Raw genomic sequence first — 27706 nt, forward strand, 5'->3', positions numbered from 1 at the left:
GGTTGCAATATTTAGGATTGCACAAAAGGGAAAAAAAAAAAACTCCACCAGAGTATTTAATAAGAAAGGAAGTACTTGCAGAACATGTCACCATAAATAGGATACTGATACTCCAAGGGAAGTATCAGTTCTGTGTTTAAGTGCAAATGCTTTCTTGGGGATCTGCTACTGGGCACCTGTCTGAAAGAGGATACTTGGCTCTGTGGTTTGATTTACCATCTACTGGCTGATCCTCCTGGTGATATTCCTGTTTTTGAAACTGCCAATGTAGAAGGATATAGTTTTGTTAGTTAACTTTGAGTTAATTCAGTGTTACAGCAAGGATACTTGCATAGGATTGGGGAGTTATAGGCATATTTTGGACAAACAATAAGCCCAAGGCTCTTCAAAGGGTGAGGAGGTCTTCAGGATACAGGCAGGCTGTCTGCTCTTGCTTCTGCTAATGACACGGATAATCCCTTGCAGAGTTTCCATTTGCTTGCAGGTTGTTCTGCAGGAGTACTTGACCCTGTTTTCCCTCCTCTAAGGCAATGTGGTGATTTTTTGAAAATATGGAAAACATCCTCCTGTGCTGTTCTGAAAATTAGATGAAACTCCAGCTTTGCTGCCATCCAAGACTTAGGTTAATTTCACTGATGTTAACTTTGGCTGAGTTTTTGACTTTTGGATAAATTAGTATGATGTATTTCTAAGTATGATACATTTTCTAAGTCACATTTTTAAGAATGTGTTTCTGGATGAAGAGTTCAATACAGATTTCAGAAAGAAAAGATTATAATGTGCATTGGACACGTGTGTCATCACTAGATATTTCTTTAAAATCTGGAGAAGAAAGGACAGGATAACTGAGGTGGGGGTTCATTTTTCTGAGTAACATACAGCTTTTTTTAAGCAAAAACACTCTTAATTATATGAAAAGGAATGATGAAATTGTGTTTTTGTTTTATTATCTACATGGGGATAGTAAGGGATGGTGTGATTTGTTTTGAGTATTTGTTCCTCTCCTCCTCAGTTACTTGCTCCTTTGTGATAGTTGACATCTTTCAGGCTTGGGCACAAATTCTGGCTGGGCTGAACAATTACACTAACTGTGCTTTTACTGTCTCTTTGTACATGTTTGTAATGTACAAAACAGCTGCATCTTGAAAACATCAGCTGCTCCAAGTGAATATGCATACGTCAATGTTGTGCAAGACAGCTTTGTTTGGGAGCAGTATCCAGAGCTCTGGAAGCAGTGTAGTCCCACTGTAACTGGTCTAAGCAGGGCCATCATGGCTGATTTTAGGTCTGAAGCTATTTGCTTTGGATGCTTGAGATGTTTCTGAGCACAGATCAATAATATATGGTGCAGTGCAGATGTTCCTTGGCGTATGATACTTGGCACTGCTGTGTGGAATCACTTCAGTGGTCTGAAGCTTTTTTTGAATAAGAGTATCTCTGTCCTTAAGTAGTATCAGAGGATGGCTAAGAACCATTGATTTCAGGTAGAAAGTATAGACTGAAACCTATCCCCATGCACTTCAGTGTAGAAGGTAATCACTACAAATGCTTAATATTGCTGATGAGCAACTGCATATTGCATGACCCTATTCACTGACATGCAAACCTAAAAGGTTCTTCTGCATTTAGTTCCAGGGGAAAAAAAAAAAGCTTCTGAAGTATAGCAGGAAAGTGTCTCCAAGCAATTTACCCATAATAAAAAGCTTGTCACCACAATGCAGAACACATGGACCTATGGAGAATTTGTGCATGTCTGTGCTGGTGTGACAACGATCTCAGTGGACCATAACTTAATCTACACCCTGGAATGTGCTAGACAGCTTGCCTGAATCTGGGAGATCCTGGCACTGAGCCTGCTATCTGTACCTTGTGTCAGCTATTCCTGAGTTATTTCATCTTGTGCTTCCTTCCTATTACGATAGCAATCTCTAAAGAAACACTTGTTCTACTGAGCAGTCTAAATTACATCTGTGATCATGACATGCAGATGCAGCAATTCCTGTGCGCTGCAGAATCTGACTGCTCTCAACTAATTGCCGCTGAGGTTGGCTGAGGACATCCAAATCAAAAAGTATTTTACAACCTGAAGTTATCAGGTTGGTTCTCTTTATATGACGTCCCTGAAAACCACTGCCTGTGTGACACTTGGAAGAAACATGCAGAGAAATCTCATGGTCTGGAAGAATGTGTGTACATGTGTATTTTTTGTATAAATACACACATACTAACTATAGTTGCAATATAGTGTACCACAGATAAGAGGTCTGAAAGCATAGGGCTAAGAAGCTGGCATTGCCAAGCTGTAAATGTCCATTTGTGAGCCTGCAACATGCACCTTAATAATCCAGAAATGCCCTTAGAGCTAAGGATAACAGACCAGCTATGTGCTGTGGGTTGTGACGTTTCTTGGAGGTGTTGGGGAGAGTGCTAAGTATCCAGTGATACCTAGTATCTAGTGATCCCATGTCTGGATTGATTTGCAAGTCAGCTGTACATTAATGTACATGTAATGTAATAATATTTATAATTACTGTCTACTTAAAAGTGGCATTTGAGTGCTTTGTTCATTACTATGCAGAAATAAAGAATTTTCTCAGTGACCTACAGATGGCAGACCAATATAACAGATAAGCATTGTGCTTGAAGCATATTTCTCTGAATATTAGAAACATAGTACACCCTATTTACGAAGGTCCTCATGGAGAATGATGTTTTAACTAGGTCACTATAAAATTTAAGCACTTATGCAGTTTCTTGCTCAGCCTCAGAATGTGTTCAAGATACTTTGCTTAGTGCTATAAAATACATTCAAAATTAAATCCAAAAGTTCTAAGTTGGAAATGTTTTAAACTATTTGGTGGACTTGCTGAAGATGTTGATAATCAAAGCTGAGCATGCACAGTAGCCTGTATAGATGGGCTTGTACATAGTTTATGCTTCAAATGAATTTCTTTGGTTCACTTCCATGATCTTCACTCTTTACTTCACTCGTTACTTATACCCTATTTATGTATTACGTGGATCCAGGAGGTCTGCTCCCTGCCCCCTCATGAAAGACATTAAGTTTGTGAAACTTAGTTTTATTTTCAATAATTAAATAAAAAGCAAAAATACTTTAAAAAAAACATTTGGTCCAGAAGGAAGAATCACAGATACAATAAAGCTTTACTTTCTCTTCATCTTGCGTACTGAATTTTAGTGAATGATTTGATACTCTTCTGCATCTTTAGCTCATAAAAGATGAAATTCTAGAAGTCCTAAAATAAATGAGTCTTTTGCCTTATTTAGAGAAAAAGAACTTATGTGGGGGAGGAAGGGGGGGAATTTCTTGATAACGTGGGGTTACCCAACCTTGTTGTTCAGTGAATGGTTAACAGAAAAAACATCTTAAACTCCATACTGTCTCAAGTGTTTGTACTTATTGATTAATGCATCATTTTCAGATAGTTGGGAGATAAAAAGCAGTAGTATTTGGTATACCTTGAAAAATGGCTACATGGCTAGAAAGGCAAACTCGCTTTATAGAAGTGTTTTAGTGTTTTCTAATGATTGTAGATTAAAATAGGTATATTTAAAATATCGCAGAGGATGGAAGTGATTACAACCTGTGACATAAGGCACTACTCAGGAAATTGAAGAACAGGGGCTTAAAAGCAGACCCCAAACAATGGGCTTACCAGACTCTCTCACAAAATGCTTCAGCAACTTTTTTTTTTTAACTAAAAAATGCTCAGTTTCAACTAACTGACTGGAAAATATTTTGACATATTTTTGAACTGTTTTATATTATGGAAATCAAACAGACTGTCATGACGGATTACCATGTAGGTAAGAAGAAACAACGCTGGTTTAAGAAACAACTGCAGGTCTGTGGTCTGTGCTCTACCATGCTGTCATGGCTAAGGCTGTCCTAACTACTAATCCAGAAGTGTTGTTATGCCTGTTAAAAATCTGGTGAACCGAGAGCTGCTACATCTAATTCTTTTGGATGAGGGCATATTGACTCCACAAAGTATCAGGGGAGTTATACGCAGTCCCTCTGATCTGCTCCTGTGCTGAGAAACCATGACAATCATGGTCTGCTCTAGCTCATCTGGGTTATCTACCATGCATATGCTGGAGTGGGAAAAAGACTGAATTTGCCAGTACATTAACTTAAAATGTGAAGGGGAAATGTCTGGATGTATATCTGCTACAAAGATGAAATGTCAAAAGAGGCTGCTGAGGTGTGGCCCCTTAGGTTCAATATATGTTAATAAAAGATTCTTGCTGTGTCTTTAAGGTAGATGAGGAAAGTGGTCTTGAAGGTCTGCCTCTATCAGAAGCCCAAAGTGAGAATGATGGGTAAGGGAGAGGGGTGATGACCAAGATAATTGATGCACCCTGATGCTAAGGGTAGAACTTCAGCCACACAGGAAACTGGCTAGGGGTTATATTGTTTCTTTGTGCATGTATCTGTGTTTTTCTCTAAACTGGGAATTATATTCAATCATAGTGAAAAAGGGAGGAAATGATCTTAATTTGAAAATGGCTGTGGTCGTGATGCCAATCTTCCCTGTCTTCAAACACCAAGAAGCAAATAAGAATGAGTAATGAAATGGAAAAATTGGTCAAATAAGTTCTACGAGTCTTTCGCTGACTCACATAAAGAGGCTTCTGAATCAATGTTAAGTTGATCTGGCTTCATACAAAATGAACAGTAAACTTTTAAATTATCATTATATGTGTCTACAGTCTGAGTTAGAGCCTCAGAACTAGAAATTCACATGCTAAAAATGTGAATTGTTTAGTGCTGTGAAGTGCTGTTTGTCATAATTATTGAAGAGTTGGGTTCTGACCCATTTTCCTTCTTCAGGCTTAGAAACTCAGCTTTCTCCCCCATATGCCAGCATATATTATTCTTGTAGCAACAACTGCATGGCCCAAGTTACTTTGAAAGGTAATACTTACAATGTGCTTTTCCTACAATGTGACCTAGCAGTTACATGACAGGAGGTTAGTGAAGATTATAGAAGCAGCTGTCTGCCTTATGCCACTCCCAGGCATTCTATGTGCCAGACTTTAAGGATCTGACAGAGCAAGGCATGTTACAGCCAATATCTATTCTTTTTAAGTATCTGTACGAGTATAAAGAAGTCAAAACAGTTTGAAGAATCCTCCTACTTTGTTTCACTAGATCACCATGACTCCAACATCCCCAGTTTGCAAGTAAAAATGTGCTGCTGCTTTTCCCAAGCTACTATGGGAAGTTCCCCAAGTATCTACACAAGGAGGAAGAAAAAGTGAACTGGGATCAGTTTTATTTTTTTCTATCCAAATTTTCATTTACCTGGAGAATGCAGAGAAAGCGTAAAACTGTTCTTGTTCTACTTGTCTCTGATTTTCATGTAACAGTATGCATAAGCTTTGAGCCTGCAGTTTTACTATATGCATATGTATGGCTGCACCTGTGTGGAACCATGCTGACTTGAGTGAGGCACCATGTAGACACAGAAATCTGCCCACCAATAAGTTGTAAATCTCAGGATCAGGAACATAGCTTGTTTATTGGGTGTTCTTGAAGGAGTAAGGCATTGGAAAGTGCCTGTAGGGTGACAGTGTATGCACTATGTTTTCCCACGCAATCACACCAAGGCACAATGTTCCTGACCAGGAACTAGCCCCCATTTCTGTACGTGTGATATTCAAGCTGATGACTGTGGTGCTTGCTTTGAAGTAAGGGCAAAGAAAATCTTGCTGTGTTTTTTTAACTGGTATTATACTGCTAAAAGGAAAATAAATAGAATGCAACTTTCAGACTCCATTCTTTTTTAAATGAAAATGCATCTTTTTTGTTGTTGCTGCCTTGTTTTGTTATTGCTATTTCAGTTTTTGTCTGGAGGTGAGTTTCTGGAGATAAGTTGTTCTTTACAGCAAGATAAATAGAGGTAATGATCCCTTATCATTGTTTTGAGCCCTTGAGGGAAAGAGGCACAGCTAATGCACCTTGCAAGAAACTGCATCCACCTGTTCTAACCTGGCTATGCAACCTCACATGTGTTTTGTCCATCTTATCTCAGAGTTACAAGTCTGGTTTGCTTGGGTACCACCATCAAAGGAGACTGTTGTACCCAAACAGCAGCTGTGTCTGGCCCTGGGCCAGGCCTCACAAGAGCAGACGAGCAGTCATGTCTTCTGCCACACCTCCCTCCTTCTCTCTAAGCATCAGATGTACATCAAATACACTCGGGATATTTTTATTGCATGCAGCTTACATTCATTTTGCCTTTAGCGATCATAATTCTGTCTTGACTGATGTAATTAGTTCTTTTCATATTAATTTATTTTTATGTAGAGGTGATAAAACAAAGACATGCAATGTAACATAGGGCTGAACTTGCTGATGAAAAGTTTCATGTTGCACTCCAGCTTTCATGTGAGTGAGTCCCACTATGGTCTCTAGCTTATCTAAGGCTTGTCTCAAGTTTGTTTCATTATTTAATCAAGACTAAAAATTGTTTTCTGTTAATAATCAAGGGTATCAAAGAGGGCTGTATTGTGTTTCTGTGTTTTGAGAAGGCTGCAAGTAATTATCAGGAGGTTGGTAATTAAATACATGTAGTCTTACCTGTCTCTTTCAACTGAAATTTCAGAAGGAGAGTCAGCTTATCTGAAGATATATAGAAGATAAAAGTAGCAGTAGCATATGTTAAATATAGTTGTTTTTTGTGTGTTTTTTTTTTTCAATGCAGAGACATTCTTGCTTATGAAAGAGTTAACGTCTGTGGGGAAGCCTGTGGTGGGTTCTTTAGACCCAACAGTAACCAGAATGCTATCAAACACTAACAGGTCACATTTTATTAGAACATAAGCTAACTGTTATATACTCAGGAGATTTGAGTCTTGCATTAAAATGGAATAAAACCCCAACAGGTTAAGATATGACTGTCCCTTCCTGCTGTGTCCTTGCAGCATGGGTCTGTGACGTCTTGCCCTCAGCCCAGCAGTAAGCCAGCCCTATTCTCTAGTCTGCTGCAGCGTGAGGCTGGGTGCATTGCCTCTTGCTTTACCCTTTGGACTTGACTGCATTCTGCTGCCTTTGGGCTTTCTTTTCCTAGACCTTGCTTGGTTGATCCTGAGGAACTGTCTCTGACTACTCCAAGGGGCAACTGGAGCTGGGTTGCTTCTTGTTGAAAAAAGTAACAGGGCTGGGAAGACGCTAGAAATTAATGTCCAAAATGTGACAGTAGACAGAAGTAAAATAGTTAGTAAAAGTATCATCTAGATTTATTATCTCTTTCTGTTAGAGTGGGACACAAAAGAAGGTTAAGAGGGAGGAGGACAGTTTTTTGGGGAGGAAGGTTAAACTGTTAATGCAATGTAATTGGTCACTTTGTGTTTATAGGCACTGCATTCTGCTGCATTATCCTTAGAGAAATTAAGAGCAACTCTGATATGCCTTTAGTACTACAATTTCAAAAAATAGTATGTGCATAAGTATAGTTCAGCAACTTCTTTGATGTTTCACAGTTATCCTGTAATATGCTTGTGATTTAATTTCCATTAAATGTCACTAGTAGATTAATCTCTCAAAATGCCAAAGAGGAAAACAAATTAATGACTTATTATCAAATAATTTTAGTGCTGGATGAGCAGAATGTAAGAAAAGCTGATCTTGCTCTAAATCAAGGATACAACCTGTTAGGCAGGTTTATGTAGAAGGGAGTGAAAGCTTAAATATTTCTTTTCTCTAACTATACATTGATCCTCCTCTGAATAAACAACTGTCCTGGTATCTGATGGGAGAATAGATAATATATCATGAGAAGGATTGTTGTGGCATATGTGGTAAGCATTCATTTCTTAAAGGGTTTCTTTTAAAGACTGTCTTGATTTTTTTTTTTAACTGGGGCACGGATGAACTGAATTACACCTAACTTGGACAGCTGCAGTTGTACCATGTGACATTTTAATGTTGAAATTGGTTTACTCATGATATGTTGGAAGCCTCTTTTGTTTCCCACAACCTGTTTTTTGTTCTAGTACACTGAAGACTTTGTTAGAACAGTGGACTTTAGGGAAACAATGATAAACTGTCTTGCCATGTATTTTTTGAAGTATAAGAACAATATATTTTTAATTTCTTCAGTCTTGTTTGCAGCAATGTCATGGGATTGCTTAAGTAGGTCTAGCTTTGTGTGATGAAGTAGGGGCACTCCAGCAAGAGCAGGGACAAGAATATCCTGGCACTTAACACTTAATGAAAAGAAAGAATAAAAAAGTGTCCTCAAGATACTTGCAAGTATTTCCTAGGCTTTTCTTTTTATGTTTAGGTGGGGAAAAAAAAAATAAAATGTAATAAGGAAAGGAATAAAAATAGGACAAATAAAGGCTTTTCTGCTGACCTTCTAAAAAGCTATAGTTCTGGCAAATGGCAGAGGAACTGATTTGGGTGCCTTGTGTGCTTGTCTTTGATTCGGCTTTTCCACTCCACCCCCTAAAAAATAATTTTAAGGACAACAGATGTTGTCACTGTAAAACATATTTTCAGTGGCACTTTGAGCTGTTAAGTGCTATAAGCATGAGAATGGCCCCTGATGTGGAAGTTGAAGGGTTACTGTGCTACCACAGTAGGCAAACTTCCTCCTTTCAGGGTAATCTAAACTCCATTAAAACCAATGGTGGCAGCTTGAAGTAGCATTCCTGCTGTATAGGAACTGTCACAAAGGGGTGTATTTCATGAAAATCTGTACATCTAAAACTGATAATGTACAATTATATGTATTTTGTTTTATCTCTTGCTGGTTTCTATTACTAGTGCTCTTATGTCTAATTCAGTCTTTTGATTCTACTTGAATTTTTTTAAAGGTAACTGAAACTCATGATCTTTGCCTAAGTAGAATTCCTTCCTTTTTTTTTTTTTTTTCTTATTGGACTGTAACATTCAGTTAATGCTGCTTAAGTTCTTTCATTACTTGTTTAACAGAAATTGTACAGACAAAAATATAGCCTAAGTTCAGATAGCGTTTGCTTGGGCATGTCTCTTTTCTCTGGAAAGAGGTGGAAACAACTGCAAAGACATAGAGTATCTTTCTTTTTCTGTTCTATAGTTGCCTGGACTAGTGACAGCTCTGGCAACCTTTAAGGACAGAATTCAGTTGCATAAATGTGCATGTGTGTTGTGACTTTGTTACCTTATAGTATCCTTCTTAGTTTCCAACTTCTTTTGTCACTAATGTCCCATAGAATCCTGTCTCCTGTGCCAGTTACATGTATAATGTCTGGGATACCCTGGAGTGAATAAGAGAGCTGGAGACTAGGAAGAATATCATAAGCCACCCAGATGTTATTAGGCACTTGTGTTAAGGCAATTGTATGCAATAAAACTAGGCAAATCTTTGCATCATAGACAAAGGTCATTATCCAGTTGGTAATATTAAACTCATTCCCTGATGTTCTTTCTGAGGGTAATGATGCTTTTATCAAAGGGATGTTACTAGAACGGTAAGCATAATATCAGATGTAATGTTTCCCTTGATTTAAAATCAATGCTCCTAAAAGAGTAGAAACTCTGATCTGAAAAAATGCTGAACACCATACCCCGAAAGAAACCAAGGCCTCTTTCATCATTGTATCAAATCACATTTTGCAGTGACATACTCTTTGATACTTAAACCATTGAAGTCTTGTTCTTAGTTACCTTGCCACAGTGCAGTTAATAATGTTTATACTCTAATTTCTATAGCAGATGGAGGTAGTCTCTACATACATTGGAAAAGATGAATAGTAAAGTGCAATCGGTGTTGCTATCATCTATCTCAGCAATAATTCTAACAGCAAACTGAGCTAGGCTGGGATTTGGGAACCTGCCTTGGAGATTTCAGCAGTCTATAGTGGCTGGTGATGTACAATATGAAAAAAGGATTTGGAGGAATGCTTCTGATCTTCAGTATGGAGTTGGTAATGGGGGTTTTGTATGTTCTGTCAGGATGCTAAATCATTTCATGTGTGATTATGCATTAATGATACTACTTTTCCATTCAAATATTGTGGTAAAGCAATGATATTTTATCACAAAATAGGCTTTAATGTGCTTGAATTCCTTGTCCCTAGCACAGAACATGGTGTGAAAGACTATAATACTGTGTATTACTCATTGCTGCATTTTATATGCAAACCTTTTTAACTCCTAACAGAGACCTGGGGAGTCTCAACTTCCCCTTCTACATAGCCCTTGTCTTTAATAGAAAAGCAAGTCTGGAGTTAGCTATTTAGAGTACAGCTAGGTATTTGGTATGTTCTTTATGACCCACAATCATGTAGTCCCACAGCTCGCAATGGGAGACTGAGTGGTTCAGGAGGTCATTCCACTCGAGGAAGTAAGCTCTCTTGCTTAATGGGCACTAAGGGCAGGATTCATCTCTTTCAAGGCAGTTAGAGAGAAGCACTCTGGGAGACAATTAGGATTGTTTCTTTCCTTTGATTATGGAGAAAACCTAGGAGCACTGTTATTATAAGCTTTTGCAAGCAGCTTGGATTCATGTCCACACAAAAATTTTCTTCTGCTTAAGTTTCAATAAATTGCACTTTTTTCCGGATGTTAGATTTCAAAATAGGAATGATGGATGGAATGCAATTTTTCATGTACTTGTTAAAATTTTTCAGAACTTATTGCTTTATCTGCTTGTATCATGCACTTATAGTTGAGAGGTCTGTGGTATAAGCCTCCAGGTTTAGTGACATTTACTTAACTGCGTGCCTTGTGCCTGTAGCTTGCTTTCAGGTTTATAGCTAATATTGTTTATGTCCGTTAAGAGTGTATGTCTTTGTATTTTTCCCCCCTCTGTAAAATAAAGGGGCTGTAACAACTGCAGAAACAGTGGGTTCTGCACTTCTTATTAATGATATCTTACTACAACTAAGTCCAGATGGAGGAAGAGCTTAAAACTGATACTTGTGCTTTCTATTAGAGACACATCCATGGTGTTTTAAGTAACTTGGCCGCACATACTAACTTTGAACAAAACAGCTGAATCCTGCCCATATCTATTTTATGTTCAATTAGTTGTGTGTTTTTTTTGTGTGTGTGTGTAATCCATCACCACCTACTAGGGTGAAGTTATTTGAAAACAATACCTATGTAAGGGCTGCCTCTGTGAGGCTGTACATGAAAAGAAATATCTGTATTATTAATATAAGTTTAACTTGCTCATCAATATCGTTGTTTCTTCATGATTAATTTTTTTTCACAGGGACCTCTTAAACGAGGTAGAATGTTAAAGCAGTGTTGGACCATACTTACTGAAGCCAATTTTTCAAGCATTAAAAAGAAGGATTATAGCCAACAAGAGGCAGCTTAAGACAGTTCCTTGTGTTCGTCTTTGGAGATGAGATATTGGGTCACTGAAATGTTTCCTTTTGAAGGAAAGGAAAGGATCAGGAAAATTCTTTCATTTTAGGGGGATGCCAGATGACATGGAATGAGTCTGCAGAAAGTGGGCTGTAACTTAGTTTTAATAAAGTAAAGGTAGCACCAAGCCTGGCTCATGACTTGATGAAAGTCACTAGAAATCTAGTGTAGACAAGGCAGTATGAAAAAAAAAAAAACACATATATATTAATAATAATTAACCTTTTGTTGAAGTTAGTCTGAAGAGAAATCTTATAGTCTTGTGAGGAAATGATCTCAATTTCACTAAAACAGGACCATGAGGAGGGGAATGCTTTTTGGAGGTAAGATAATAGTCAAAGCTTGGTAAAGATCCTTGGAGCATGCCAAGAATTAATCTTAATTAAGAAACAAAATATAACATTGTTTTAGGCATTTTGCTGTTTTGAGTATGTTAATTGGTTAAAATGTTAGTTGGCTATACATCTTCAATAAGACAGATAATGTAAGACTTAACTCTCATTTTATGTATTTAGGCTATTCTCTGTTGCTTCAGGGAAAATCATGGCCTCTCAAATTCCCCCAGTGGTGGAGGAACCTTCCAGGTATAGGTGTTTTGCACAACCAGACACTGTGCTCCAGATTCCTGCAGAACTTTATCTCAAAGCATTTATTTCACTTGCACAGATCCCAGTATGTAGTTATCTGTGTAGTTTTTCAAATGTGCAGAAAAGTAACAAAAATAAGTGATGTTAAACAAAACAGCAGAGATGTTTATTTTCTTGTGCTACTTCTGTGTTCCCTTATAAGTTCCCCAGATTTTGTGCAGAGTAGTAATGGAAAGACTAGTGGATAAATATTCTTCCTGCTTGCTAAATATAAATATACTCCATACTTGTCTCATATTCTTCTGGTAGTTTTCTGATGAAATGCATTTTAAACTTAAGAAAATGGGAGTGTTTAGAAATATTGGCATAGTTTTTATTTTTTTCTGTACAGGAAATTGAAACATGAAAATGTACATAAAATAACTCTGTAGGAAAATGTTACTCCAGGATAAAGGTGGTGTTAAAACTTATTCGATATGCACATCCAGCTGTGTGCCTGTGAAAAAAGAAATGGGGGTAAAAATCATACAATGCCAAATTGCTACATGACCTTAACAGATATGACTCTTGAAGGCAAAACCATGAATTGATTAAAAAATCTTAATTGAAAACTTTGCTTGGAATTTTTTGGAGGAGAATCATTTAAAAAAAAAAAAGCTAAGGTGTCTTAATATGTAATAAAGATACCATCAAGACTAAAGTCACATTAGAAATATTACAGTAAAAGGGTCAAAAATAATAGAGTTTGAAAGAATATAAATGATGCTGCAGGAACTTTGTTATAAAGAAAAAAGTTCTTACGAATAAAATATCTAGAAGATGCACTGAGGAAAATAATTTTTAAATAATTTAACTCTTGGGGTTAAAAGACAGCCCTAAATAATTGTGTAACCTAAAAAACCGTGCATAATCACTGATGTTAGAACTACTACCTACAGTATACACTTTTAGTTTTGTTTTCCTGTGAAACAGATGTGAGATGCTTGTGATAAAAATCAATCAAAATTATCTCCTCATTCCTGATTTAAAAAATAAAAAAAACTGAAGGGTTACTATAACTAGTTAAGAACTTAGTTAACACTAAATCAGCCTCAGTATTGGGTCAGGACATAAGGATAAGGAAAATTTAAGATTTGCATCTTAATATGGATTTTTTGATTTGCTTTGGAAATACTTAGGCATGAAGAGATAGAATCTCTTGAGTTCATTACTGCAAGAAGAGTGGTGAATTGACTAAAATTTTCCTTCTTTGTTCATTTGCCTATTGGGAAGTAGCTTCTGAATCAGATCAGAAAATACTTCTGATCATAAAGTAATTCCATGTATACAAGCAGATGCAGGACTTCTGTTTCTGGTTAAAGCAAAGGGACGCTATGTACCTCCATCAAAGTTTGTTAGTGATTGAGGGTTATTTCCTTCTTGAAAGAAAATTCATTCATACAAATGTTTTTAACCTTTCAGAAATAAATGGCCAAATGTTTGTTCTAATGCTAGCAAGGAGGAAATGGTATTTGTTTCACAAGGCAGTGGTTTGAAGGAGGCACCAAGAATCCAGTAATGCTAAGAGTGTTGATTAAATTTATGGATGCTTTAAATATATCTTAGGGTCCATGAGCTTGCAGTGATTCACAGAATCACAGAATTTCTAGGTTGGAAGAGACCTCAAGATCATCGAGTCCAACCTCTGACCTAATGCTAACAGTCCCCACTAAACCATATCCCTGAGCTCTACATCTAAATGTCTTTTAAAGACCTCCAGGGATGCTGACTCCACCACCTCCCTGGGCAGCCTGTTCCAATGCCTAACAACCCTTTCAGTAAAGAAGTTCTTCCTAATGTCTAACCTAAAACTCCCCTGGTGCAACTTAAGCCCATTCCCCCTCGTCCTGTCACCAGGCACGTGGGAGAACAGGCCAACCCCCACCTCACTACAGCCTTCTTTAAGGTATCCGTAGAGAGCAATAAGGTCGCCCCTGAGCCTCCTCTTCTCCAGGCTGAACAAGCCCAGCTCCCTCAGCCGCTCCTCGTAGGACTTGTTCTCCAGGCCCCTCACCAGCTTGGTCGCCCTTCTCTGGACCCGCTCAAGCACCTCGATGTCCTTCTTGTAGCGAGGGGCCCAAAACTGAACACAGTACTCGAGGCGCGGCCTCACCAGAGACGAGTACAGGGGGACAATCACCTCCCTAGCCCTGCTGGTCACGCTGTTTCTGATACAAGCCAGGATGCCGTTGGCCTTCTTGGCCACCTGAGCACACTGCTGGCTCATATTCAGCCGACTGTCCACCATCACTCCCAGGCCCTTTTCTGCCTGGCAGCTCTCCAACCACTCATCTCCCAGCCTGTAGCTCTGCTTGAGGTTATTGCGCCCCAGGTGCAGGACCCGGCACTTGGCCTTGTTGAACTTCATGCAGTTGACCTCAGCCCATCGGTGCAGCCTATCCAGATCCTCCTGCAGAGCTTTCCTACCCTCGAGCAGATCGACACATGTGCATAGCTTGGTGTTATCTGCAAACTTACTGAGGGTGCACTCAATGCCCTCGTCCAGATCATTAATGAAGATGTTAAAGAGGACCGGCCCCAGCACTGAGCCCTGGGGGACGCCACTAGTGACTGGCCTCCAACTGGACTTGACTCCATTCACCACGACTCTTTGGGCCCGGCTATCCAGCCAGTTTCTAACCCAACGAAGCGTGCGCCAGTCCAAGCCAAGAGCAGCCAGTTTCTTGAGGAGAATGCTGTGGGAGACGGTGTCAAATGCCTTGCTGAAGTCAAGGTAGACCACATCCACAGCCTTTCCCTCATCCACCCAGCATATCACTTTGTCATAGGAGATCAGGTTCGTCAAGCAGGATCTGCCTTCCATAAACCCATGCTGACTGGGCCTGATCGCCTGCTTGCCCTGCAAGTGCCGCATGATGACTCTCAGGCTTCTACCCCCAGACAAAACATACTAAGGCTTTCACATTCTCAATGTACCTCAAACTTCCCACATTTCTCCAGGAATTAAGAGATTTAGGAGAGCAAAACTTTGTAACTAACATGTGAAGAACTGTCCATAGGATGTTAATATCTTGTATTGATAACTAAGAAATTTCATTGAAGAAACCTTTAAGAAAAGCTGCTTTTAATAAAGCTATATTAAATAAAGCTTTTAGCACTAGTGAAAAACAAACTATATGAAGTTTAAAATTTGAATGAAGCAGTATCATTGTAAGGCATGTTATATTACCAAGGCCAACCCTAGGATCCAGTATAACTTTTTTTGTTTTTGCCAAGAAAGATGAGTGCTGGAGTGTTAGTCCCAATGGCATGTGTCGTACATAAATTCGAAATGCAAACCTGTATATTTATTTCTGGTGTATGCTTTTCTGTATGTCAAAGAGGTAAATAACTCCCTGACCGGTCAGTTCTGTGACAAAAGACCAAAGTGTGTCCTGGATCTCTGCCCGAATGGAGCTCAGCCTGCACCAAGGCACTGGCCAAAGCATGCCTCTGCTTCCCCAGACCTGCTGTGGGGCTAGAAGGCACAGACCTCCAGGTAATGCCACAGCATTGGAAAAAAGCAGGGGGTTGTTATTAATGCAGTTGACTTTTTCTCTGAGAGGACAAAGTCTAAGTCAGTTTCCATGACACTTTTATGTGTTTGTGAGGCCTGGCTGGAACCCAGGAAGAATTTGTACCTGCAGAAGCTGAATGTGTGTAAAGAGGGCTAGGAAAAAAGGTCAAATGACACTTTGTGAAAAAGACTACACATTGTACCTCAAAATCCAAGCACACAAATGGCTTGTCTTTCTATGCTTGCTCATTCTCCAAGCTCTCTTTAGTTGAGTGAGTGCTTGCTCTCAAGCTACATACCAGACTGACTTCTTGCTTCTGAAATGGTGCACCCCTTCTCTTCCTTTTTTTTTTTTTTTTTTCCCTCCTGTAACTCCTTTTCATACACCAGCTCTGGCAATGGGTTTTCACACAATTTGGATTGATGTTAGTTCTATCTGGCAAGGATCTGATTACCATTTTTAGTAACAATGAAAACCTGAGTTTCAATTCACTTTGGTGAAATGATTGCCTTGTGCTGTGTTGGCACTTTTTCCCTGAAGAGGGGAGGAAAAAAGTTGTAACTTTGATGTTATTGACAATGAAGCTATGAAAAACCTCCATTCTAAAAATACGATTACAATAAACTTGCAAGAACAGCTTATTGTTATGGTGTAAAATATACCTCCAGTGACTTTTAAATTTATATTATTGATGATGTTGCCATATGTGAGAGGAATGTGTAAGTGCATATTCTCTGTGCTCCTTCATTCTTTAAGAAATTACTTAATCAGTGCTAGAAGCTTCCAACTCATGTTCAGTGTTTGCAATTGTACTCTGAACAGTTAATCTGAAGATACCTAAGTGAAATGAATTAAGAAAAAATAAACCCAGCTTTTCCATGTGCAATGTTTTTAATTTTGAAACGTCAGCCCAAGTAAGTCCAGTACAACCAAATATTGATGAAAGCGCGATGTCGGTCAATTTAAAAATATTTTAACTGTGTTATGCCAAAAAAAAAAAAAATAAATGGTCATGTGTGTAATGTTAGTGTATACATAAATACTAGTTACTCTTAATGTGATAAGAAAATGCATAATGAAATGATACTAGGTGTGTATTGTTTAGAAACTGACTTTCTGAAATAGTGTCTCTTCTATAAAATCTCTTGAGATACAATGATGAAACAACTTGTTGAAGAGGAATGATTTTGGGATTACTGCTATTTCTATGCTGCAGGCTCTTTCCAAAGTTTGCAAATAGAAGGATGACAGAGGTAAACTACCTTCATTAGGAGTTTGTTGGAAAGTGAGGTGGTAAGGATGCCAATATGTGAATGTGAGATTTGAATATCTGTTTCCCATGATTATTGAGAAGTCAGGAGGAACCACAGTAAAAATCTTGTTTTTAACAGCTTTGTTTCACTTTGATTTGTACTCCTATAGTTGAGCGTTGTGTTCTTGTTTTCTTTTTCTTAAGGGGGCCAAGAAGGAAATATTTATCTGTATATTGCATTCAGGGCAGATTTACCTACTTGTCAAATTTTTCTGCTAGTGGTAAATAGCATTTGGTGTTAGGACACCTTCAGACTTAATTTTAATTATTTTTTTTTCTTGCAGAAATCAATGAGGTGCATTAAAAAGCAAGCATTTGTTTTTAGGAGTGCCCATCTAAACATGCAAGCTCCAACATGATGCCTGCACAGTAATGACAGAGCATTGATACATGAGAGGTCAGGAGGGAGGTGTGTCAGGTTGAGTGCAGGCCTGCTAGTGCATGTGCTGTGGTGAAAATATCATCCTTTGTACTTGAAGCAGGCTGGGACCATGGGAATGCTCAGGTACTAGTTCTCAGCTTACAAACAAGAAGACATCAAGCTATGATAGCTTTTTCTTGCAATCACCTGTTTGTACCTGAGGTATAATAGCTGCCGCTCATGCATGTAACAAAATTCTAATCCATGTTCTTGCATGCATCTCAGGTAGTCCATCATCTGTACTCAAGCTTTTAATAAATCTCATCTTGCTCTGTTCAAACATGGCCTGCGGACTGTAGTAAAGATTTGAACACCCTGTTACAATATAAGCAACAATAAAAGAGGAAAAGTTGAGGCTGTAGCTTAGAAAATTTGTCTGTATGTCCTCATATATAGATCTAATTCACATACAAACCCTTAACCTCACAGTATTTCAATTTTATTCCTCTGTAGTCAGATGACTGATTAAAAGTGAATTTATAAAACACCATGGGTTGTAGGGTGGTTTGTTTTTTTTTTTCCTTCAGACTATGACTGAAAAATTGTTGGTTAATCACAAATATTTTCCAAGAGTAGCATCAAAATAAGTTGCTATGGAGTCTGTAAAGGAGAAAACTATTGGCAACCCTGAAATTATATTACTTCTACTTTTCCTACATTAGTCTTCTTGTGTGCACTCCCTGCCTGTGTGCATATTATGTTTTGCTACATCTTAAACTAATCCATCCTCTCTAGTTCCATTATAAAAATGGCAGAGTTTTATTAAGTATCTAGTATCACCCACCAGACTGTTTCAGTAACCATATTTTTTTCTTTATTCCTCAAGGCAAGAACCCAGGAAAGATATCCATACCTCATAAAAGTTCAAAACTTTATTCATCTTTGCTACAGATACTTTCAATCTACAGATTTTTTTTATTGCAAGAATTTCACTAGCATATTCCTTCATTGAGTAAACACAAGAGCTATTAATGATCCAAGAGATAAAACTGCTGTTATAGAATGCAAATGAATTTAGAGACATTTCTTGATTATATATGGGGACAAATCCTAGAACTCCCAAAGGTCGCCATTGGCAGCCATGCTGGGCATGAGCGCTTGGCCCTCGTGCATTTGGCAGTGCTGGATACATCGCTCTCTGTTAAGAATTAATCAGCTGTCAGTGCTGCCAGCAGTGGGTCCTGTGAGCTCCTGCCCCAGTGGAAGTCTGCGACATGGAGACTAATGAAAGATGGGACTTAGAGCAAAAGCTATGAGCTCTTATAGAGCACAGAGGAGGGACTTGGGGGCTATTTGTCTGCCACTGAAAATGGCCTGTCTCCCTCTAGGATATAACTAGTCTTGCAGGCACACTATTTCAATATCCAATGCTCTGGGGCTTGTTTTTGTTTTCCAGTGTGCATAATGATATTGTGTAAGACAGGCATGTTCCTCTCCTAAAAATGTGTGTGTATATATAAAATAAAACAATTAGGAATAGGTTGGTGCTCTTCAGAGTTCTTTTTATTATTCAGTGGGGGGTGGATATCTGCTACAGATACGAGCTGGAAGGGATCCATGAGGATCTTTGAGTCTAACTCATGACTCCACATACAGTACTAACTCTTAGGATGCCCTATGTCTAAGAGCATCCACATGTTTCTTGAACATGGACAGGCTTGGGGCCATGGTCGCTTCTCTGAGGACCTTGTTGCAGTGCTTGACCACCCTCTCGGGAAGAATTTTTTTCTGATGTCCAATCCGAATTTTTCTCGAGGCAACTTTAAGTCATTCCCTCTCATCCTGTCACTGGAGAGCAGAGATCAGCACTGCCTTTTCTAATATAATACAAATTCATAGAAGAAACCTTGGTAACTTCTCACATATCCTCCAATTGATATGCAGATGTTGTTCACCCAGGCATTTTATCCAGGAACACAATAGTATAACAAATAATAAAATGGAGACATTCTCTCTGAGAGATGAAGATTCATCCCAATGGCCTAAGTTTCTGCAAATGCTATTAGATTGAATGTAACATCCAGATGTTGTCTCATGAGTTTAGCTCATATGCAAAACATTCCATTAGTAATGTAATGTCACAAGAAACCGTAAAACAAAAATAAAACTAAACTCATCAAGAGATGGTGAAAACCTATTTTAATTGCTGTGATAGGCCCTGTCTCCCTGCCTCCTACTGTCACTTCAAAATTCTTTCCTTTTACAGTTTACACCAGAATCTGTTTTTACTGTAGAAACCCAGATAGTATTGTAGTCCTCTGAAAGATCTTGAATAATGGAGAATTGATTTAGAAAACAGCTTACCATTGGATAGTGCCTTTGTCAAACTAGAAGACATTCTTACCTTCAGTTGTACGATATGTTGTCCTTTGGACATGCCTATTTTAAAATATTAAATGCAGAACATACTTTATAAAGTGCTGTGAAATAATTGTTGCAAATTCGTGGTCTAATCAACAGCTACCTGTATGTTGTAACTAGCAGGGTCTCCATCTTTGATTTCTTGGAAATGGTTTAATATTGGTTGGGTTTGGAGGTTTGGCATGGGTGATGCAGAAAAGTACTGTATTGAATTATATTGGACTACATATAATGCATAAGGGATTAACTATGGTCAGTATACAACAAAAGTTGGTTTCAGTTCAGAGTTGTGGAGACAAACAGACTAAATTTTTGTGTGCTGTGTTAGGACTGTTAGACTTTTGGGGACAAAAGAAAACTTTGAAGTAATGTCTCTTTTCCAAAGTGATGTCTTTGTGAGCAGGGTTAAAAGGCTTCCCATTTATTACTTGTGCATCATGTTTAAAACCAAACCCAGAATAAAATGTAGGGCAGTGTCTTGGTAAATATCACCTAAAGCATCCCCTAAATTTAATGATTGTATTTTTTGTAGTCTTCCTTCTCTGACCCCAAACACCCGTTCCTTTCTCCAGCCTCTCAGTAAGGGAAGAGTACAAAATGAGGATATCCACTTCTCGTTTTGAGGAGTCAACTGAGTTCTGGTGATGTAACAACCACTTGAGATTAGGATTGTGATACCTAATGTTATTAAGAAAATACCTGTCTTAATGCCTGCCACCTGTCCTTGAGTGACGCATTAAGCAAACTTTCCCATGCCTGTTTGCTGTTTTTCACACAGCAGAAAGAAAAAAAAAAATCCTCTTTGTATGACTTTGCATTATAAATAGCTAACTAGGCACAATATATTTTCATTATTTAATGAGCTGTAAAAATACTTCAGTAAATGATGAGAAGAAAATTCAGAACTAGGAGAAGAGAATATTAAGCTTTAATGCAATTCCTGGAAGAATTTACATAGCTTTAAACTGCTTTTTCCACTAAGTCACTTGTGTGTAAACTCCTTTAAGGAGTTATGCTGTTCCAAAAGCACATTACCATGCAGTATGGAACAGTTACGGATGGGATCTGTTTGTCCACATCAGGAAGGCTTGATTAAGAATTTACTGCTTTGTTCAGCTGATTTCTACTTCCTGAACAGTAGATGCAGTAATAGGTGTTGGAAATGCAGTTGTTAGTTGGTTAAAGAGTAAGCCACAGCTTGAGTATTAAGATAAGCAGTAAACAGTAGTGTTTTAAGAGAGGAAAAAAAAAAAAAAACAACATGAAACACACAAAGACAAAATCATTATTACTCCTTTGGTTCCAGATGAAGGCCAGATTTATTTAAAATGTGTAGCTCCAGCATGATGTGATACAATCCTGTTGATGTAAGGTATAATTAAACAAAACTTCTTGCTGTTGAATAGAAATAAACTTTTATATAAGGATTAAATAGCCCAGAACTGCTGGGCACAACTGTATATAACATGGTCAGTCAATCTTCTAGATACATTTCTTTTCCTAAACATTGTGGAAGAGTGAAACAAATGATACTGTATGCAAGACAAAATTGTTGATCTGATGTTAATTTCCCTTTGTATTTAATCTTCCATTAAATTTGGATTTACATTTTTATTGGTTTGGAGGTCATTATTTGTGTAAGCTGTGGCATTGGTTTTCTAAATTGCAACTTTGTGCTTTCAAGCATAGCCATTTTCATTTGAAAGGGGATATACTGAAAATGTGTTAAAGAGCCAACTGTTATACAATGTTTTCCAAAGCTGTTTCCCCAGGACTTAATGGCTAGCCCTCTTATTTGACCTGGTGGAAACCTGAGTGAAACAAGTCTCTTTCTGAAGTATGGGTCTTCCAACAGGAAATCTTACAGAGAAAAATAAGTGTTTTGGTTTTGTTCCTAAACTCATACTGATTTAACTTTGTACTAAAAATCACTTAAACTGTTTGGGTTTACTAGGAAGGGATTGTTGCATGGTTTAAGTGAGCATCTGGTACACATGCAACTGTACTACATGCAATCCCAGTGCCTTTAGAAGGTGAAAGGCCAGTGTAGTGGTAATTTTCCCCTCTTTGCGCCAGATGTTAAAGCTCTGTAATGTCCCTGAGTGACCATTAGATCGCAAGCAGCTGGGATTGGTGGTTTATGTTTAATTTATTATCACGCTATTAATCTATCTGACTGGCAGAACTGTCTTCCTCATCATTTCCAGAAGTCTGTATATTTTGGGACAATTTAATTTCTCTTATGATGGCTCACTCTTATCTTGGTTTTATATATTTAAGTAGATGATGCTTGGCATCCATTTTTGGATGGTATTGAGAGTGGCAATATATAAATCTAGCAGCCCATTATGACTTAAAAGTATGCCTGAATTTATTTAACGTAGCGTGCTATGGATTAAAACATTTCCTCCAATCAACTCTGTGTTTAAAAACAAACAAACAAATTCACTGTATGTTAACAAATGTTAATGTACATTAACAAATGTACAGTGTAACGTACAATTGTAACAATGTACATTCACAAATATATTTAGATTTAGCTGGTATGTTTCTTGTAGATGTGGGTGGCTTTAATTTTGCTTTTTTATTTTTCTGCAATCTGGGAAGAAAGGAAGAGTAAAGACTGGGCTAATGGAGGAAGTAATAGTAGGAAGTGGATAGTAGTAAGAGAAAGAGGCTTGGAGTTTGCTATAGGTTATTCTTGAAATACTTTAAACTAACAGTGGTCAGAAGTTGACAAAGCTGTTTTAATTTATTTTGCCATCAAGATGTTTGCTTGCTTCAGTAGTTCATAGGCAAATTTAATAGCTTATTGACTTAAATGCTCTGGTCTTGACTTGCCTTTAATTGAAGAAAAGGGCGAAAAAAGTCAAATACTTGATTCCTACGCTTCTCCCTACTCACTCTTGCTACAACCATGCCGAATATTTGCAATGTGGACTGGGGGAAAACCCTTTTTAGAATTAATATTTTTATCCATCATGTGAAGCTTTTATCCAAATGAGATGTTAACTATACTACTAAAAATGATGGTGGAATCCACAGGACTGTTATTTTTTGTCGCTGTCCCAGCTTCTGAACCCTATCCATGCCATACTTGTAGCTGCCATTGGAATAGGTGATGAGCATCTGGACTCCATCACTGAATGTTGCATAGTGCTGTAAATGGATTGCATCCTCAGCAAGTCTCACCCACTTGTTTAGCCATAAGAAATTCATAATACCAAATTCCCTTTTTGCATTACATTTGGTGTATGTGTGGGCCCAGGATGCTGACTTCAAAGATGGTTTTGAAAATTTTTATTGAAAAAGAGACCTAGCTAGTTACAAATACCACTGAAAACAAAAAAACAGCAACAACAACAACAAATATACTATGTATAATATATATATAATATAATATTTATTATATTATATTATATTATATATAATTATATATATTATTATATTATATTATATATAATATAATATTTATTATATTATATATAAACTTGGAGATATATTCTTCCATCCAACTCCAGTATAACCAACACTGATCCTTTGTGGCAGGGAACTGTCTGTGTGTAGTAAGAGAAGAGTAATGCTCCTTGAAAGCAAATCAACATTTTAGTATGTGAGATTAAAGAAGTCTTTATCCACTGTCATTAAAAAAAATAAAAAAAATAAAAATAAAAACCCCACATTATTTCCTTTCTCTATCTAAGCTTTTTTTTAGGCTCTAATAAATTCTGTCTATACAAGTTGCTAAGTGGTATCCATAATGAGTTGATGAGTTGAATGTACGTAGTTAACAGGTCATATGCAGAATACTAGTATTACTCCAAAATTAGGCAAGTTTGAGAACTCCTCAGTAATTAGAATTTCAATTTTCTATGTGGTAATGAACAGGTGACCTTATAAGTTAGCACGTGTGGATAATGTATAGCAATCTTTAGTCTGTTGAAACATACATATCTTCTGTGCATTGACAGTATGTTTTTTAATATGCTAATGGAAAACAAGCTATATGCTAACTTCTGTGAGTTGATGTTCTTTAATAGCTATTAGGGCATGAAGCGTTCGAGTGTTGCAGTATCAGCTGATGCAATGAAATCAGGATTGAATCTAAAACAGTACACCATTCAAATTTCAACAGGACCCAAAGGAATGTAAATATATCAACTAACAGAATACAGCATGAGTTCTGCTTTTTATTACATGAATATAAACTTGCACTGTATTTTGTTAGTTGATATAAATTCAATAAAATCATTCCCAATGATTTGTAACAGTCATTTTTATTTACATTATTTATTATACAAAGCACATTAATCTTTTCATGCAAATCTTTTTCAATGATTAATGGCAATAAGCATTGCATGAAAACTTGGAAAAGTTTTTTTCCTTCATGTAGTGAGGTCACAGTATCTTAAAATAGTGGGTTACTTAACTTTTAATATTTACAGCAATGTTTTGTAAAATTGGTGATCTCATTATTCAAAATGTGTGAATTTATAGTAAGTTTTGTATGCATGGGATTTTGATAAATTTTCTGTTCCTGCAAATATTATGACGCTCTTAATGGAGAACAGCCATCAGGCAAAAGAACCTCCACAGATGTACAATGATTCATTTATTCACTGGGATGAAGCTGCAAATCTTACCAGCACATACTGTGTGCTTAATACCTAATAAATATTATGATTATAGAATTACTTGTGAAATAATTTTGTAAATAGTTTAATGATGATCACATTAACACAAAGAGAATTAATTTTTTCCCAAAATTAACACTTACGGCTCACTTCGGTCAGTGGTCAAGTTGGAATTGCTTTTTAATGTGCCTACAGTCCCTGTAGTTTTTATGTTCATTGTGAACATACTAGAAAGCAAGGTCTTTGCCCAGTAAGTCTCAGCAGTTGTGTTTTTCTTACAGCTGTAGAGGTTCCACTGAAGTTAATGGAAATGCTTGTATTGTAATTAGTGGAAGATAGATTTGGCTTACTTAAGCAGTAGTGGTAGTTTTAGTTTTGAAACTAAGTTCTATTAGAGTGTCCACTACTTGTGGAGATGTTAAGCAAAAATGGCTTCATCCATCATTAAGATTTTCATGCAAGTGTTATATTGCTAGTCTTTTGACAGTTGTCAATTACAGCATATGAAAAAAAAGTTAAGCTGTAATGGTCATACGTCAATTACAGAAGGAACCTGTTTTTCCTTGCTTTTGGAGAGCAGAAACAGTGGTTTATGTGGCTGGGGGGTCAGAAACTCATCTCAGGTGTCAGCTGGTAAGGCCACAGCACCTGATGCCCCACGTGGGCTGGAGCAGCTGCATAGACATGGCCATGGCCTGGGCCTGGCAGGCCTCTGGGACTGGGCAGCCTGGCCTGCCTCTCTGGGACAGGGGTTGTAGCGGGTGTCATGGCCCACCTCTAGAGGTGCCTGCTGCTGGTGGGGCTGTCCCCGCCAGGTTAGAAATCTGTAGGGGGAGTTTGACAGACTGCACAGTACTAGGGGACAGAGGGAGCAAGAGGGTCTCCACAAGGGACCCTGCAGCAAGGTGCCTGCACGCCATCTGCAGGGAAAGTGGGTAGATGGAGGCTGCCTGGTTGAGATGCAGTCATGGTGAAGGCTGGAGGCTAGTGCCAGCAGCACGACAGTGGCTCTGTCTGCCCCTGCAGACCTGCACCTATTCTGCAGAAAAGATTTGGTGCTCTGGAGGCTCTGCCGAGGCTCTGCTGGCTCTCAGATAGTTACCCCTGCTGTTCTTCCATGTGGGCACCAGCAATATAGCCAGGGGAGGATTGGAGTGTGTCAAGAACAAAAACATCTCACCTGCCAACTTTCAGAAAATACCAAAAAGGCCATCTGGAGTACCGTAGACCTCACTTCAATCTCTAGGGAAGTCACTGGATGAGTCCCTGTAGAGTTTTAGGTCACTTGAAGGCTGTGATAGGGAGTGTATAGTTACCAAGTGTAAGTCATGCCTGACCAATGTGATTGTCATAAAGTCTCTGGATTTGCAGATGAGGAAAGGTCAGTACACGTCACTTACCTCAGCTTTAGCAAAGCTTTCTCCAGTGTCTCCACAATGTTCCTGTGTCCAGGCTAGGCCACTGTAGTCTGAGTGGATGGACAACTGCATGAGTAAAATACTTACTGGATGGGTTTAGGCTGAAGTAATGGACCAGGAAAGACTTTACAAAATACAGCAAAAACAAATGCAAAGTCTTAGTGTATATTTAGGATGAAACAAACCCTGGCAATGTGACAGGCAGAGCAGCTCTGCAGAAAAGAACCAGGGTCCAAGCTGAATGTGAGCCAGTAGACCACCTTGGAAGTAGAAATGGTCAATAGCATCCTTAGATGTATTTAAAGAAGCACAGCTGATAGGTTGAAGTAACAGAAATGATAGAGTGAAGGATAGATCTGATAGAATGATAGAGTGATATCTTGCCTCTATTCTACAGTCTTTTAGATACTGCATTCTATTTTGCCCCCTCCCCAGTACAAAATAAACATTAGTAAACTAGAGCAAGTTCAGCAGGGGGTTACTGGGATGTTTGGGGCTGGAGCAGGGGAGCCTGATGGACCCCTCTAGAGCACATAAGTGGTAAGAGTGCTTATGTTTGGGTGTGGTTTGTTTGTTTGTTCTTTGGAGAGTTGTCCAAAACATTCCCACTGTAGTTGCTTAGTTAATTCTAGCACACTTTTTAACTAGGTTTTTGGAAGTGCTGTGTATGGTATAATAAGCCCTCGTGTAAAAAAAAAAAAAAAAAAAGTATAGAGTCCTGATCTCTTCTTTGGAAAAATTGTATTTTGGGAGAACAGATGAAACTATGTAAGTGATTTGTGGGATATGAGGACTTAGTGAGGTTGCAAACATTACAGCTGAACTCTTCTCCAAAGTCTGAAATAATCATAAGGTTTTAGACATTACTCTATTTTTATTAAGCTTGTGGTATTTAGCCCATAAAAATTAGTTGATGCAACACATTCCATGCACTATACACTATAGTATATATACCATTACATTCATCTTTTCAACCCATTAAAATGTTGGTAATAGCTTCTAATAACTTATCTTACAGTGGATATAAAATTCATAGCATAATTTTTATTGACTAGATATCATTAAAACCTATATGAGTTATTCACGTTGAAACCTAAGCATAAGATTATGCTTAATGTCAAAGTTATGTTGGTTATCAATTCTCTTGATATAGGAAGTCAGCATTACAAATTCTGTGCTTTCAAGGTATGAAAAAAAATTATATGCTATTATGTAAACCATATGCAGCTGTTTTTGATGCTGTGTATGATCCTACTATCCTAGTAAGAATGACCTGAAAATTGAAAGGATTTTTTTTTTGTTATGCTCTAAAGCTGTAGATTTTTCTGAATGCATCTTCTGCTATGAAATCTCAATTAAATTTCTACAATTCAGATGTAGTACACAGACAATGGATTATTAACAGCAGGTTTTTCTTTATTTAAAAAGAAGAAAACCTGAAACATGGGTTTCCTTAAATTTTAGCTGAATTTTTTGAAGGTCAGCTGCTGCTGCTGCAACTGATTCAGGTACCATGACAGCAGAGGTACCATTTAAATGGGAAGATAAATGAAGTTTTTGAAGACATTCTACTTATCCACCGTCCAGGGTTGGTTGGAGGGGGAAGCAGCCTTTCTTTAATGTTGCAGTGTATATGCTTCAGTCATTTTCTGTATTAGTAGAACACAAAATCAGACTATAACTAAAGTGAAAGTGGAATGAGTGTTTTACCCAATCTTGGTGAGCATACAAAAGGTAGGTTAGAAAATAACTATTTTAAAGATGAACAAAAATCCTAATGTAATAAATGGCTAAGTCCCAAATAGGATTACAATCAAAGTTTTACAATGTATTAAATGAATAGAGGTAAGCGAACAGTGCTGGGTGCGCCGGGAGTCTCTGCTCCACCAAGACGCACACAAGTTACATCAGGCAACTGTTTTTTATGCTCCTAGGCTCCTACATATTCATTATTACTTCTAGAAAAGGCAGGGTTATTATAATTAGTTCCCGGAATCTGAATCCTCCTACTGGCGTATGTGTACCAG

General features: G+C 37.9%; 1 protein-coding gene and 1 long non-coding RNA gene across 3 annotated transcripts in view; both read left to right on the forward strand.

Moving 5' to 3' along the window:
• Positions 1 to 27706, forward strand: part of ROBO1 (roundabout guidance receptor 1) — a 737177-nt gene that overhangs the window by 220376 nt on the left and 489095 nt on the right. The window lies entirely within an intron of this gene.
• Positions 1 to 27706, forward strand: part of LOC110353149 (uncharacterized) — a 58225-nt gene that overhangs the window by 6114 nt on the left and 24405 nt on the right. The gene's annotated exons all lie outside the window — the stretch shown is intronic.

Source organism: Anas platyrhynchos, chromosome 1 (assembly GCF_047663525.1).
Source record: "Anas platyrhynchos isolate ZD024472 breed Pekin duck chromosome 1, IASCAAS_PekinDuck_T2T, whole genome shotgun sequence".
In the NCBI taxonomy this organism is placed as follows: Eukaryota; Metazoa; Chordata; class Aves; order Anseriformes; family Anatidae; genus Anas; species Anas platyrhynchos.